Below are 13,734 nucleotides of genomic sequence, written 5' to 3'. Positions count from 1 at the left end.
ATTGTGGAACTAGGATTCCTGGGAGTGCATTCTGATGAAGATCATCAAAGGTAAGAGAATATTTATGATGTAATTTCGTATTTCTGTTGACTCCAACATGGCGGAGAAATGTTGTTATATGTGAGCGCCGTCTCAGATTATTGCATGGTGTTCTTTTTCCGCAAAGTTTTTTTGAAATCTGACACAGCGGTTGCATTAAGAACAAATGTATCTTCAATTCTATGTAAAACATGTATCTTTCATCAAAGTTTATGATGAGTATTTCCCGTTATTTGATGTGGCTCTCTGCAATTTCTCCGGATATTTTGGAGGTATTTCTGAAAATGGCGCCAATGTAAACTGAGATTTTGGGATATAAATATGCACATTATCGAACAAAACATACATGTATTGTGTAACATGATGTCCTATGAGTGTCATCTGATGAAGATCATCAACGGTTAATGATTAATTTTATCTCTATTTCTGCTTTTTGTGACTCCTATCTTTGGCTGGGAAAATGGCTGTGTTTTTTGGACTTGGCGGTGATCTAACATAATCATATGTTGTGTTTTCGCTGTAAAGCAATTTTGAAATTGGACACGATGGGTAGATTAACAAGATGTTTATCTTTCATTTGCTGTATTGGACTTGTTAATGTGTGAAAGTTACATATTTCTAAAAATGTTTTTGAATTTCCCGCTGCCTTTTCAGCGGAATGTTGTGGGGGGCGGGGGGNGTTGTGGGGGGCGGGGGGGGGGGCGGAACGTGTGTCCTAGAAAGGTTAAACAATCCCCTGGCTTTGTACACAGCTAATAGCTAACATTCGCCAAAGCGAGCTAGCTACAATCAAAAAGCCTGTGTGTGTGTTCTGTTATTCATCTGTGTGATGTGATCAATCCATTTATTACAGTTCAGAATGAAATTATTTATTGTATTTTAACAGCAACAGTTCCAACCTAGACAGACACAGCTGAAGTCGGAATACATGCACTAAGTTGACTGTGCCTTTAAACAACTTGGAAAATTCCACAAAAATTATGTCATGGCTTTAGAAGCTCCTGATATCATTTGAGTCAATTGGAGGTGTACCTGTGGATGTATTTCAAGGCCTGCCTTCAAACTCAGTGCCTCTTTGATTGAGATCATGGGAAAATCAAAAGAAATCAGCCAAGACCTCAGAAAAAAAATTGTAGACCTCCACAAGTCTGGTACATACTTGGGAGCTATTTCCAAACGCCTGAATGTACCATGTTCATCTGTATCAACAATAGTACCCAAGTATAAACACCATGGGACCACGCAGCCGTCATACCGCTCAGGAAGGAGAGGCGTTCTGTCTCCTAGAGATGAGCGTACTTTGGTGCGAAAAGTGCAAATCAATCCCAGAACAACAGCAAAGAACCTTGTGAAGATGCTGGAGGAAACAGGTGCAAGTATCTATATCCACAGTAAAACGAGTCCTATATCGACATAACGTGAAAGGCCCCTAAGCAAGGAAGAAAGAACTGCTCCAAAAAACAGCATAAAAAATCCAGACTACGGTTTGCAACTGCACATGGGGACAAAGATCGTACTTTTTGTAGAAATGTCCTCTGGTCTGATGAAACAAAAATAGAACTGTTTGGCCATAATGCCCGTCGTTATGTTTGGAGGAAAAAGGAGGAGGCTTGCAAGCCGAAGAACACCATCCCATCTGTGAAGCATGGGGGTGGCAGCATCATGTTGTGGGGGTGCTTTGCTGCAGGAGGGACTGGTGCACTTCACAAAATAGATGGCATCATGAGGCAGGAAAATTATGTGGATATATTGAAGCAACATCTCAGGACATCTGTCAGGAAGGTAAAGCTTGGTCGCAAATGGGTCTTGCAAATGGACAATGACCCCAAGCATACTTCCAAAGTTGTGGCAAAATGACTTAAGGACAACAAAGTCAAGGTATTCGCGTGGCCATCACAAAGCCCTGACCTCAGTCCTATAGAAAATTTGTGGGCAGAACTGAAAAAGCGTGTGTGAGCAAGGACGTCTACAAACCTGACTCAGTTACACCAGCTCTGTTAGGAGGAATGGGCCAAAATTCACCAGATTTATTTTGGGAAGCTTGTGGAAGGCTACCCGAAATGTTTGACCCAAGTTTATGGCAATGCTACCAAATACTAATTGAGTGTATGTAAACTTCTGACCCACTGGGAATGTGATGAAATAAATTATTCTCTATACTATTATTCTGACATTTCACATTCTTAAAATAAAGTGGTGATCCTAACTGACCTAAGACAGGGAATTTTTATGTCAGGAATTGTGAAAAACTGAGTTTAAATGCATTTGGCTAAGGTGTATGTAAACTTCCAACTTCAACTGTAGGTTTTGTATGTCATAGTGGAGACACAAGATTTGCAACCTTGGCTATACCGACTGGATACTATTATGGGCCTATAACCTTCACATAATAATGGAGTCAGATAGTACATCATATTGCGGTCATAGACGTTCTACATTGACCATTAGACCATGCTCTAAAGCTAACCAATTTCCACATGGTAATAGACTACATATTGAATGGCCTGTGGGCTGCTCAAGCCTGCATGTAATGGAAGACTAGAGAGCTGGAAATAAGGGATGAACAGAAGTAGAGGGAGCTTGTGTTCTGATGTATATGGTCATGTGTTCAATCAGGGGTAATGAGAGCCTGCGAGCAGCACTCAGCACTAATAGGTTTGTTAGTCTGTTTATCGTCGCACTTTAAACCAAGTATAACTTATGAATGCTTAATGAAGCCTTTCATAAGGCCTCAATGAATGCTTAACAAATCTCCTGTTGCATAATATGTTACCCGTTAATCAAGGTTCAAAACAAATGTGTGACCTAAACTGTGAGTTAAAAGATGGCTTTTAAGAAGCGTAGGTTTTAATGAAGCACAACCTGTTTACCACTTAATTCCCTCGAAATTAGTATGCAACAACGACAATGTTGCAGCTGTTCTGGCCTCTCAGCGTCTTTGATCCTGGATACCTGGTGACAATTACCAGCAGCATGTCAATGAATACCATTCTCCCAAAAAATGTGCCCTGTCTGATTCACAGGAGAGAATAAGAGTTTCTGAAAAGTGCCGTGTGCCGAGATCAAAAGAATCAGTGACACCTTTCATGGAGAATAAAGAGCAGGTTGAACCTCGGAAACCTTTACAGCACCATGGTTTGAATGAGAGTGACATTCACCTCTTCTTTATTAAGGGCAAAGTCTCTCGGAGAACGGAAGAACAAACCTCATGTGATTTACTGGTGGAATAAAGGTTCAATGAAAAATAAATGTTAAATGTTACGGTTATCAGCACTTTTAGAACTTTATAGTACGTAATATAATTGATGTCGCATTAACCCTTTCAAACATGCCCAGTAGGCAGAATTAGCCTGTGACCTATGCTACAAGGTTAGCATTTAGAATCAAAGTGAATCATTTCTAATCTCAATGTCAAATAGATTAACACAGTGCCACCGACACGGCCCGCTACCAAGGACTGTGGGCTCTCCTTCTCTGTGGCCGACATGAGTAAGACATTTAAGCGTGTTGACCCTCGCAAGGCTGTCGGCCCAGACGGCATCCCTAGCCGAGTCATCAGAGCATGCGCAGACCAGTTGGCTGGAGTTTTTACCGACATATTCCATCGCTCCCTATCCCAGACCGCTGTCCCAACATGCTTCAAGATGTCCACCATTGTTCCTTTACCCCAAAAGCAAAGGTAACTGAACTAAATGACTATCGCCACGGAGCACTCACTTCTGTCATCATGAAGTGCTTTGAGAAACTAGTCAAGGATCATATCATATATTTACAGATTTGATAACCGTCAAACAATTACGATGGAACTTTTGTTGCAGAATTGTAGTTTGTTTTGTTAGAACAATTTTATTTTCAGATGCTTTGTATGTAATGGCTGACCAAAAATACCAATCATTACCCTGATCTATTTGTTTAATAAGAGTTAGAAACATATGATGCGCTCTCCAAGTTAAAGATTTTCATTTTATTAACAAGGCTATTATCGTGAAATTATTGTGGCAATTTTCTTGGCCAAAGCAAGTTTTACGTTCTACGTTCTACGTCTTTGAATGTCAATACTTTTATGAGAGACAAAGTACACGCATTCCCTCCTAGCAAAGTACATCTGAGTATAGACTATGGCACTATGCGCTCGAAAACTATCATTGAGATGACAACTTATGAGGCATTAAAGTTTCTAAAATGCATTTCTTTGGGGAGAAGATATGCAGCGACAGTAATAATTGTGTACTGATGAACACTCTAAAAGACTGCGCTCAGCACTTTCCACTATGAGGAATCAAGGATCACCTGCCATTAAGTGGCAAAAGCTAGGAGATGAAGATAGATTATCCACTGGACACAGACGTCAATTCAACGTCTAGTTTTGATTTACATTTGGTTGAGTTGTCAACTAACGTGAATTCAAGGTGAAATCAACAAAACATCTCACCATGTCATTGGATTTAGGTTAAAGTTTGGATGAATTTTTTTTTAACAATACATTAATTACTTTTTGCAAATCTAATCAGTTTTCCACGTTGATTCAACATAATCACAGATGTTTTTTGGTTGAAATGAAATGGAAACAATGACATTGATTCAACAATTTTGTGCCCAGTGGGAAGGGTGTGGAGTGATATGTGTCCATGTCAGCTCCATAAGAGCCCCAAGCCGGCTTGTCAGCACAGTTATGTCCACTACTCTGAAACTAATGGCTCCTACACCTCTCACACAAACAACAATAGTGCAAGGTTTCTGTCTGCTTGGTTACAAGTGACAGCACCTAATAGAAAGGTCACTGGAGTTGCTGCGGCATCCCCTGCAACACCTCAATGACCAGAAACAGAAGTGTTGTTGGCCTATGGTTGGGCCTAGCCTATATGACTACTACATGAGCATCAGCTAGGCTCAGAATGACTGTACCGGGAAAAATAAAAGGAGTAGTCGGGCTAAACTCTTTCACCCATCTGTTTCTGAGAGTGTGAGTAAGGAAAAGTTCACACCTCCAGGGTGAGACACGGCATCCATTTTGATGAGGCAATAAAGGGACTTGATAAGTAAATCAATCTTTCCTCCTCCAGAGTGTGACTTTTCAATGACACTGCAACTGTGGGGGAAAAATGGACAGAGAGCCAACTGCAACATTTCTGAACCGTGTGTGGACATGAATAAAATTATTATTCCACATTCTGGAATGGTGTGACAGAGGAACATGTGTTTATGCCTGTCCAGGGGGTTGTAGTTGCCTGATGAGTTGTAACAGGTGTGTATGTTTGTCCGGGGGGATGTAGTTGCCTGATGAGTTGCAACAGGTGTGTATGTTTGTCCAGGGTGATGTAGTTGCCTGATGAGTTGTAACAGGTGTGTATGTTTGTCCAGGGGGATGTAGTTGCCTGATGAGTTGTAACAGGTGTGTATGTTTGTCCAGGGGGGATTGTTGCCTGATGAGTTTTAACAGGTGTGTATGTTTGTCCAGGGGGATGTAGTTGCCTGATGAGTTGTAAACAGTGTGTATGTTTGTCCAGGGGGATGTAGTTGCCTGATGAGTTGTAACAGGTGTGTATGTTTGTCCAGGGGGATGTAGTTGCCTGATGAGTTGTAACATGTGTGTATGTTTGTCCAGGGGATGTAGTTGCCTGATGAGTTGTAACAGGTGTGTATGTTTGTCCAGGGGGATGTAGTTGCCTGATGAGTTGTAACAGGTGTGTATGTTTGTCCAGGGGGATGTGTTGCCTGATGAGTTTGTAACATGGTGTGTATGTTTTTTCCAGGGGGATGTAGTTGCCTGATGAGTTGTAACAGGTGTGTATGTTTGTCCAGGGGATGTAGTTGCCTGATGAGTTGTAACAGTGTGTGTATGTTTGTCCAGGGGGATGTAGTTGCCTGATGAGTTGTAACAGGTGTGTATGTTTGTCCAGGGGGATGTAGTTGCCTGATGAGTTGTAACAGGTGTTATGTTTGTCCAGGGGGATGTAGTTGCCTGATGAGTTGTAACATGTGTGTATGTTTGTCCAGGGGGATGTAGTTGCCTGATGAGTTGTAACAGGTGTGTATGTTTGTCCAGGGGGATGTAGTTGCCTGATGAGTTGCAACAGGTGTGTATGTTTGTCCAGGGGGATGTAGTTGCCTGATGAGTTGTAACATGTGTTTATGCCTGTCCAGGGGGATGTAGTTGCCTGATGAGTTGCAACAGGTGTGTATGTTTGTCCAGGGGGATGTAGTTGCCTGATGAGTTGTAACAGGTGTGTATGTTTGTCCAGGGGGATGTAGTTGCCTGATGAGTTGTAAATGTGTTTATGTTTGCCAGGGGATGTAGTTGCCTGATGAGTTGTAACAGGTGTGTATGTTTGTCCAGGGGGATGTAGTTGCCTGATGAGTTGCAACAGGTGTGTATGTTTGTCCAGGGGGATGTAGTTGCCTGAAGAGTTGTAACAGGTGTGTATGTTTGTCCAGGGGAATGTAGTTGCCTGATGAGTTGCAACAGGTGTGTATGTTTGTCCAGGGGGATGTAGTTGCCTGATGAGTTGCAACAGGTGTGTATGTTTGTCCAGGGGTGTAGTTGCCTGATGAGTTGCAACAGGTGTATATGTTTGTCCAGGGGGATGTAGTTGCCTGATGAGTTGTAACATGTGTGTATGTTTGTCCAGGGGGATGTAGTTGCCTGAATGAGTTGTAACAGGTTGTATGTTTGTCCAGGGGGTTGTACATTTACATTTACATTTAAGTCATTTAGCAGACGCTCTTATCCAGAGCGACTTACAAGTTGGTGCATTCACCTTATGAATACCAGTGGAACAACCACTTTACAATAGTGCATCTAACTCTAAGGGGGGGGGGGGGGGGGGTTAGAAGGATTACTTTATCCTATCCTAGGTATTCCTTAAGAAGGTGGGGTTTCAGGTGTCTCCGGAAGTGGTGATTGATTCCGCTGACCTGGCGTCGTGGGGAGTTTGTTCCACCATTGGGGTGCCAGAGCAGCGAACAGTTTTGACTGGGCTGAGCGGGAGGTAGTTGCCTGATGAGTTGCAACAGGTGTGTATGTTTGTCCAGGGGGATGTAGTTGCTGATGAGTTGTAATGAGGTGAGTTGTAACAGGTATGTTTGTATGTTTGTCCAGGGGGAATGTAGTTGCCTGATGAGTTGTAACAGGTGTGTATGTTTGTCCAGGGGGATGTAGTTGCCTGATGAGTTTTATGTGCATCTGCAAAAGCCATCCTTTGTTATGATTTCAAACCACAGGAACAAAAACGAGTCTAAAAATCTTGATAACCGTTTGTCTGTCCCTCATGGGCATACTAAACAGAAGTAAAGACTTAAAAGAGTGGATTAAAACTCCCTTTTATCCGGCAGAAGGAATATAGAGAGCTCAGACGCTGAGTCACACGTTTCTTATCCAGAAATGGTATTTAGAAGTGCCATACATTCTCCCATACATTCAGTCTGATTCAAATCTACTTCAGCGAATCCAAACATTTCTGTCAGCATGTGCCTCTGAGTTGACAGGTAGAAGGCAAACTAGCTAGCTACGTATATCCCCAAGGATGTCTGTTGTTACTGTCAGATATAACGCCTCTTCGGAGCGTTGTCATGAGGAATGCCAGTTATAGAACTGAAGCTCTCGCATATAAATGAACAAGCTTGGCAAAGTTAACAGCCTGATTTTTTTTTAAAGGATTAAAATAGAGAACAGAGCCTTGTACGGTAAATAAATAATCAACGAGGAGACTCACCCCCACCCCGTCTTCTTGTCGATACTGCTTCCAGGCTCGGCCAGTGTCACTGAACAGCAGCAGGTAGCCGCTGACCCAGTCTGAGCCTCCGTAGCGCCCCTGTGTGGCGACGGCCGTCACCTCCATCCTGTCCCTGAGGTCCAGCTGCAGCCAAGGCTCTCTGTCTGTCACCTGGGGAGACCAGCCTCCCGCTCCTCGGGAGACCAGAGAGAGAAAACAGCTCAGAACAGGAAGGTGTAGAAAGTGACCTAGCATGTGACACAGCAGGAGTAGAAACACACACACACACAAACAGATGCGTAGTCCAGACAGCTAGCTCCAGTGCGAAATATTATTTTCCTTAAAACTTCAGCCGATTCAGAGAATATCGAATGTGTGCGAGAGAGTGGGATTGTATCTGGTGACAGGTCACTGTGGCAGTTATTATAACTATAGAGCTGTGAGTCTGCTTTGTCAGACAGGAATAATAAGGCATTATTCAGCTGGGCACTTGGGTTAATTAATTCAGACTCCCTGGATGTACTCTACTATAGGTTAGAATGATCTCAACCCTGTCTAAAAGCAAATACAATTTAATTTGATTTGATTTAATGTAGCCTTATTGGAGGTGATTTGGACAGTGCCCTGTAAAAGGGTTACTGTCAACAGTTGCTTACAGAGAACTCAGTGGTACAAGTACAATTCTGTATTTAATATTACAGCACACCTGCTGTAATACGAATACGGTATCAAAGCAAGTACTGTGTAATGACACACAGTACAATATTGTAAAATTGACTGTATTATACTGTAAAAAACTAAATGCTGCCATAATCAGAATGAATGAATAAATGAATACATGAAATTCATTGGCGGGAAGCGGTTTGTATTTCACAGTATTTTACTGTAATTACAAGGGATTGTTGCAAGCAGATTGGCTGCTAGGTAAAGTGTTTACACATTACAGCGTATTAATGAATATTTGGTGTATTATATCAATTGCACTTCTAGAGGCCTTAACAAAGGCTTCCAAACTGGCAGCGACAATAGGGCAAAACAGACCAAATGGCAAAATGCTGAACCATTTCAGGTTTAAGACTTGCTGCCACTCCAATCTGTCCCCTATACAATTTAAATGGAAATAACCACATTGGCTGGACTTCGCTAAAGACCCGCAGATCTCTACATTACTCCCTTTTTGTTCACAAAGTCCTTCTTCATAAACTTCCATCTTATCTAACTTTGCTGTTGAAGTATATATTTTTTTTAACCTTTATTTAACTAGGCAAGTCAGTTAAGAACAAATATTATTTATTATTTATAATCTTATTTACAATGACAGCCTAGGAACAGTGGGTTAACTGCCTTGTTCAGGGGCAGAATGACCGATTTCTAGCTTGTCAGCTGGGGGATTCGATCTTGCAACTTTTAGTTACGGACCCAACGCTCTAACCGCTAGGCTACCTGCTGCCCCACTATATAGACATCTGAGTTGTCTGACCCGTTCACAGGTTTGATTAACTCTTGAGGTTCCTAGGGTCTCCACAAAGCTAGGTAAATCTGCTTTTAGTTTTATGCACCGTATTGCTGGAACACAATTCAAAATACATTTAATCTTGATGTTCTGGTGCCGTTCCGGCAATTTAACGTATTGATTGAGGACTTAATTGTGGAGGAATGTAACTGTTTTTCTGGGTGATTTGTGATGTTTTATTTCTGCTTCCCATGACTGTGTTTTTGTATTTTAATGTGTGTATATAAACAGTATTTTTTGTATAATGTGTCTACATTGTATTATACAGGGTGAACATGGAAAAGAGAACTAGGTCTCAATATGTCTTTCCTGTAAAAATAAAAAGATTGAATAAATACTAAGCACTTCTAAATTGGAAATCTAGTAACTATAAGACTCTCAAGATTGGTTGGTTCTAGAGGTTTTGCGGGTTTCCTCCGAATTAGGGAAGACTGCCTTAAGTTACTGTGCCCTCCTGGAATGACCTACAGGTCTCTCTAAAACTTGATTCTTAAGTCTCATAAGGTACATTTAGCACTCTGATAAAAAATGTGACCAATGAAAACTGCACGTTTTGATTTATTGTATATATTTGTTTTTACTGTCCTTTTGAATGTAACATAATTTATATGGAATTCTGTAACTGTAATTTTGTAAGGATCATTGTTGAATTGCTGTTCACATTAGATGATATGTTGTTTTCAGAGAACCATTGGAAATGAAACCCTGGTCTCAATGCTTCCCGCTGGTTAAATAAAGGTTCATAAAAGACTCATTAACAAACTAAAATGTACAATATGCTGTAGTAAATTGTTTTACTGTTGATAATACCAAAAATGTGTGTATAAATTACAGTTTTCCGTTACAGTGTGGTATAAGGCTATCCCTTATGTATCAGTCTTGGTAGTGCGCTAGACTGATCCTTCCAGCCGGATCTGAACTAATTTGAGCTTTTCTTTCTTGTCTTTCTGATAGTGAACCATTAATGGCTTCAATACTGTAGGTCTTCCTTGGAAAAACAGAGGTAAACATGAAACCAAAACAACTAACGATAGACTTTGATCCTAGCCTGATATTGGTATTCAACATTCTGTTACACGCAGTGTCGTTACTCTAAAATATGAACACAGTCTTGATAACCCTTAGCCTGCGGACCTCCCAGATAAACTAACGGAGAAACAGACATGCTAGCAGAGAATGATTAGTAGTATGTCATTGAGATGCATATATCCTGGTATGTTTTTTCCTAAGCTTGAAATTACTTAAGAAAAAAACACCTCTCCATTTAAGCTATGCATTTCCAGTATATGGGAAGCTTGTCGAAGAGTTAGGTGAGAAGTAGATCTAATGTATTTTGGTGATAGAGACCCCCACTATTTTGTGTGTGTGTCTGTATATTGAATTTCTAATTTAATTTCAAGATTTACTGAGGGAAACACATTGCTCAGTCCATCTCCATCAAATATAGCACTGTTATGAATTCAGCGGCTAAGATTCCACAGAGGGTGGAGATATTGTAAAGTATGGTGTGTTTTTTAAAGATGAGTTTAATCCCCACAGCTACTCAGTCGTTGAGCGGAAGAAGACAGGTTAGCACTGGCAGGAAGGTTCATTACTCAGCTGCTGAAGGCTGGTACACACCACCATGGGAACAGATGAGTGCAGCATATCAAACCAGAGTCTGAGCAACAGAGGAAGCATCGTTTACGGTTGTTACAGACACACGTAGGGAGGTTGGCCGTGGCTAAAAATAACCCAGGGTACAGTCAGCGTTTGATGGACAGGGTGTGAAAAATATATGTGCATATCTGCTACCCTGGGACGTCTGTGGTTGTTATATACACTGCTCAAAAAAATAAAGGGAACACTTAAACAACACAATGTAACTCCAAGTCAATCACACTTCTGTGAAATCAAACTGTCCACTTAGGAAGCAACACTGATTGACAATAAATGTCACATGCTGTTGTGCAAATGGAATAGACAAAAGGTGGAAATTATAGGCAATTAGCAAGACATCCCCAATAAAGGAGTGATTCTGCAGGTGGTGACCACAGACCACTTCTCAGTTCCTATGCTTCCTGGCTGATGTTTTGGTCACTTTTGAATGCTGGCGGTGCTCTCACTCTAGTGGTAGCATGAGACGGAGTCTACAACCCACACAAGTGGCTCAGGTAGTGCAGCTCATCCAGGATGGCACATCAATGCGAGCTGTGGCAAGAAGGTTTGCTGTGTCTGTCAGCGTAGTGTCCAGAGCATGGAGGCGCTACCAGGAGACAGGCCAGTACATCAGGAGACGTGGAGGAGGCCGTAGGAGGGCAACAACCCAGCAGCAGYAACGCTACCTCCGCCTTTGAGCAGGAGGAGCACTGCCAGAGCCCTGCAAAATGACCTCCAGCAGGCCACAAATGTGCATGTGTCTGCTCAAACGGTCAGAAACAGACTCCATGAGGGTGGTATGAGGGCCCGACGTCCACAGGTGGGGGTTGTGCTTACAGCCCAACACCGTGCAGGACGTTTGGCATTTGCCAGAGAACACCAATATTGGCAAATTCGCCACTGGCGCCCTGTGCTCTTCACAGATGAAAGCAGGTTCACACTGAGCACATGAGCACATGTGACAGACGTGACAGAGTCTGGAGACGCCGTGGAGAACGTTCTGCTGCCTGCAACATCCTCCAGCATCACCGGTTTGGCGGTGGGTCAGTCATGGTGTGGGGTGGCATTTCTTTGTGGGGCCGCACAGCCCTCCATGTGCTCGCCAGAGGTAGCCTGACTGCCATTAGGTACCGAGATGAGATCCTCAGAGCCCTTGTGAGACCATATGCTGACACATGCACATTTGTGGCCTGCTGGAGGTCATTTTGCAGGGCTCTGGCAGTGCTCCTCCTGCTCAAAGGCGGAGGTAGTGTTCCTGCTGCTGGGTTGTTGCCCTCCTACGGCCTCCTCCACGTCTCCTGATGTACTGGCCTGTCTCCTGGTAGCGCCTCCATGCTCTGGACACTACGCTGACAGACACAGCAAACCTTCTTACCACAGCTCGCATTGATGTGCCATCCTGGATGAGCTGCACTACCTCAGCCACTTGTGTGGGTTGTAGACTCCGTCTCATGCTACCACTAGAGTGAAAGCACCGCCAGCATTCAAAAGTGACCAAAACATCAGCCAGGAAGCATAGGAACTGAGAAGTGGTCTGTGGTCACCACCTGCAGAATCACTCCTTTATTGGGGGTGTCTTGCTAATTGCCTATAATTTCCACCTTTTGTCTATTCCATTTGCACAACAGCATGTGAAATTTATTGTCAATCAGTGTTGCTTCCTAAGTGGACAGTTTGATTTCACAGAAGTGTGATTGACTTGGAGTTACATTGTGTTGTTTAAGTGTTCCCTTTATTTTTTTTAGCAGTGTATTTATAAGTATGTTAAAGGCCATACAGTGAAGAGCAGTTTAGAAAGCAGGCATGAATGTACAATTCCAGCAACTCTACGTTGTTGCCACATTGACTACGGACCAGACTGAGGAGTATGGATTACATGGGACAATTAGGTTGGCCTTTGAGTTGATCAATACTTTGACACGTTTAACATTACATGAGGGAAAGCCACTGATGTTTAGTGATCAGACACAGGTAGCTGACTCTAAATGAAACAGCTGGCAATTCATCTAACTGCTCACAACCATAGAATTAAATGACGAGAAATTGTTGTTACCGATAGTTTATGTTTATTAATTAAGCTACATGTGGAAATGAAATGTTAAACAAACATACTCGGCACGTGATGTTCATGGGAAGTAGGCATCATGAGGATCATTATTACTGACATGTTTACTCAGTGTTGAGCATGGTCATAGTCTTTACTCACCATCTCGTCTGTTGAGCTTGGCGTAGAGTGGAGCGTTACTGATGGAGGACTGCGAGGACCTCTCAAAGGAGGCCTGAAGCAGATTTGATACCAAAGGGCCATCACAGTTATCTAAAAAGACCAAAACCAGAACACTCAGGTCAGTAAGATCATAAAGTAGTCTGAATACTGTAGCAAATATGCTTTCCACATACATTGTATAACATTGAAATGATCCTATTTCCTGTGATCTCCTTGAGCATGTATTAGACTGTCTTCAGTTAATGATTGATGACATTTAAGTGAGGTTCACTGGCTCCAGTATCTGCCAAATGACAGTGTATTGTATATGCAGACAAACGTGACAACCAACTCATTAAACTCTGATGGCATTAGACACAAAAGATGGGAAAGACAAATGGTTCTGAGAAGGGTTACACCTAATGCTTCATTTCAAAGTCATGCACAGGCTGATGAAATATGAGTTCTCCTAACTTTGTCTCTTTGTTTGCCAAGCTTTACCGTTCTTTGTGGACTGGGAGACTTAACTAATTACATGTGTCATAAATGAGTCAAATATTTTGGCATTTGTGATGGAGCACCACAGTGAAAGTTAATTTACCCATTGTTGTTATAGTCCTTGATAC

General features: G+C 42.2%; 1 pseudogene; it reads right to left on the bottom strand.

Annotated features, from left to right (window-relative positions):
* LOC111959768 (contactin-associated protein-like 5) overlaps positions 1 to 13,734 on the bottom strand; it is a 155,476-nt pseudogene that overhangs the window by 77,212 nt on the left and 64,530 nt on the right.

Source organism: Salvelinus sp. IW2-2015, linkage group LG36, assembly GCF_002910315.2.
Source record: "Salvelinus sp. IW2-2015 linkage group LG36, ASM291031v2, whole genome shotgun sequence".
In the NCBI taxonomy this organism is placed as follows: Eukaryota; Metazoa; Chordata; class Actinopteri; order Salmoniformes; family Salmonidae; genus Salvelinus; species Salvelinus sp. IW2-2015.
This window is presented reverse-complemented; position numbering and strand designations above follow the sequence as displayed.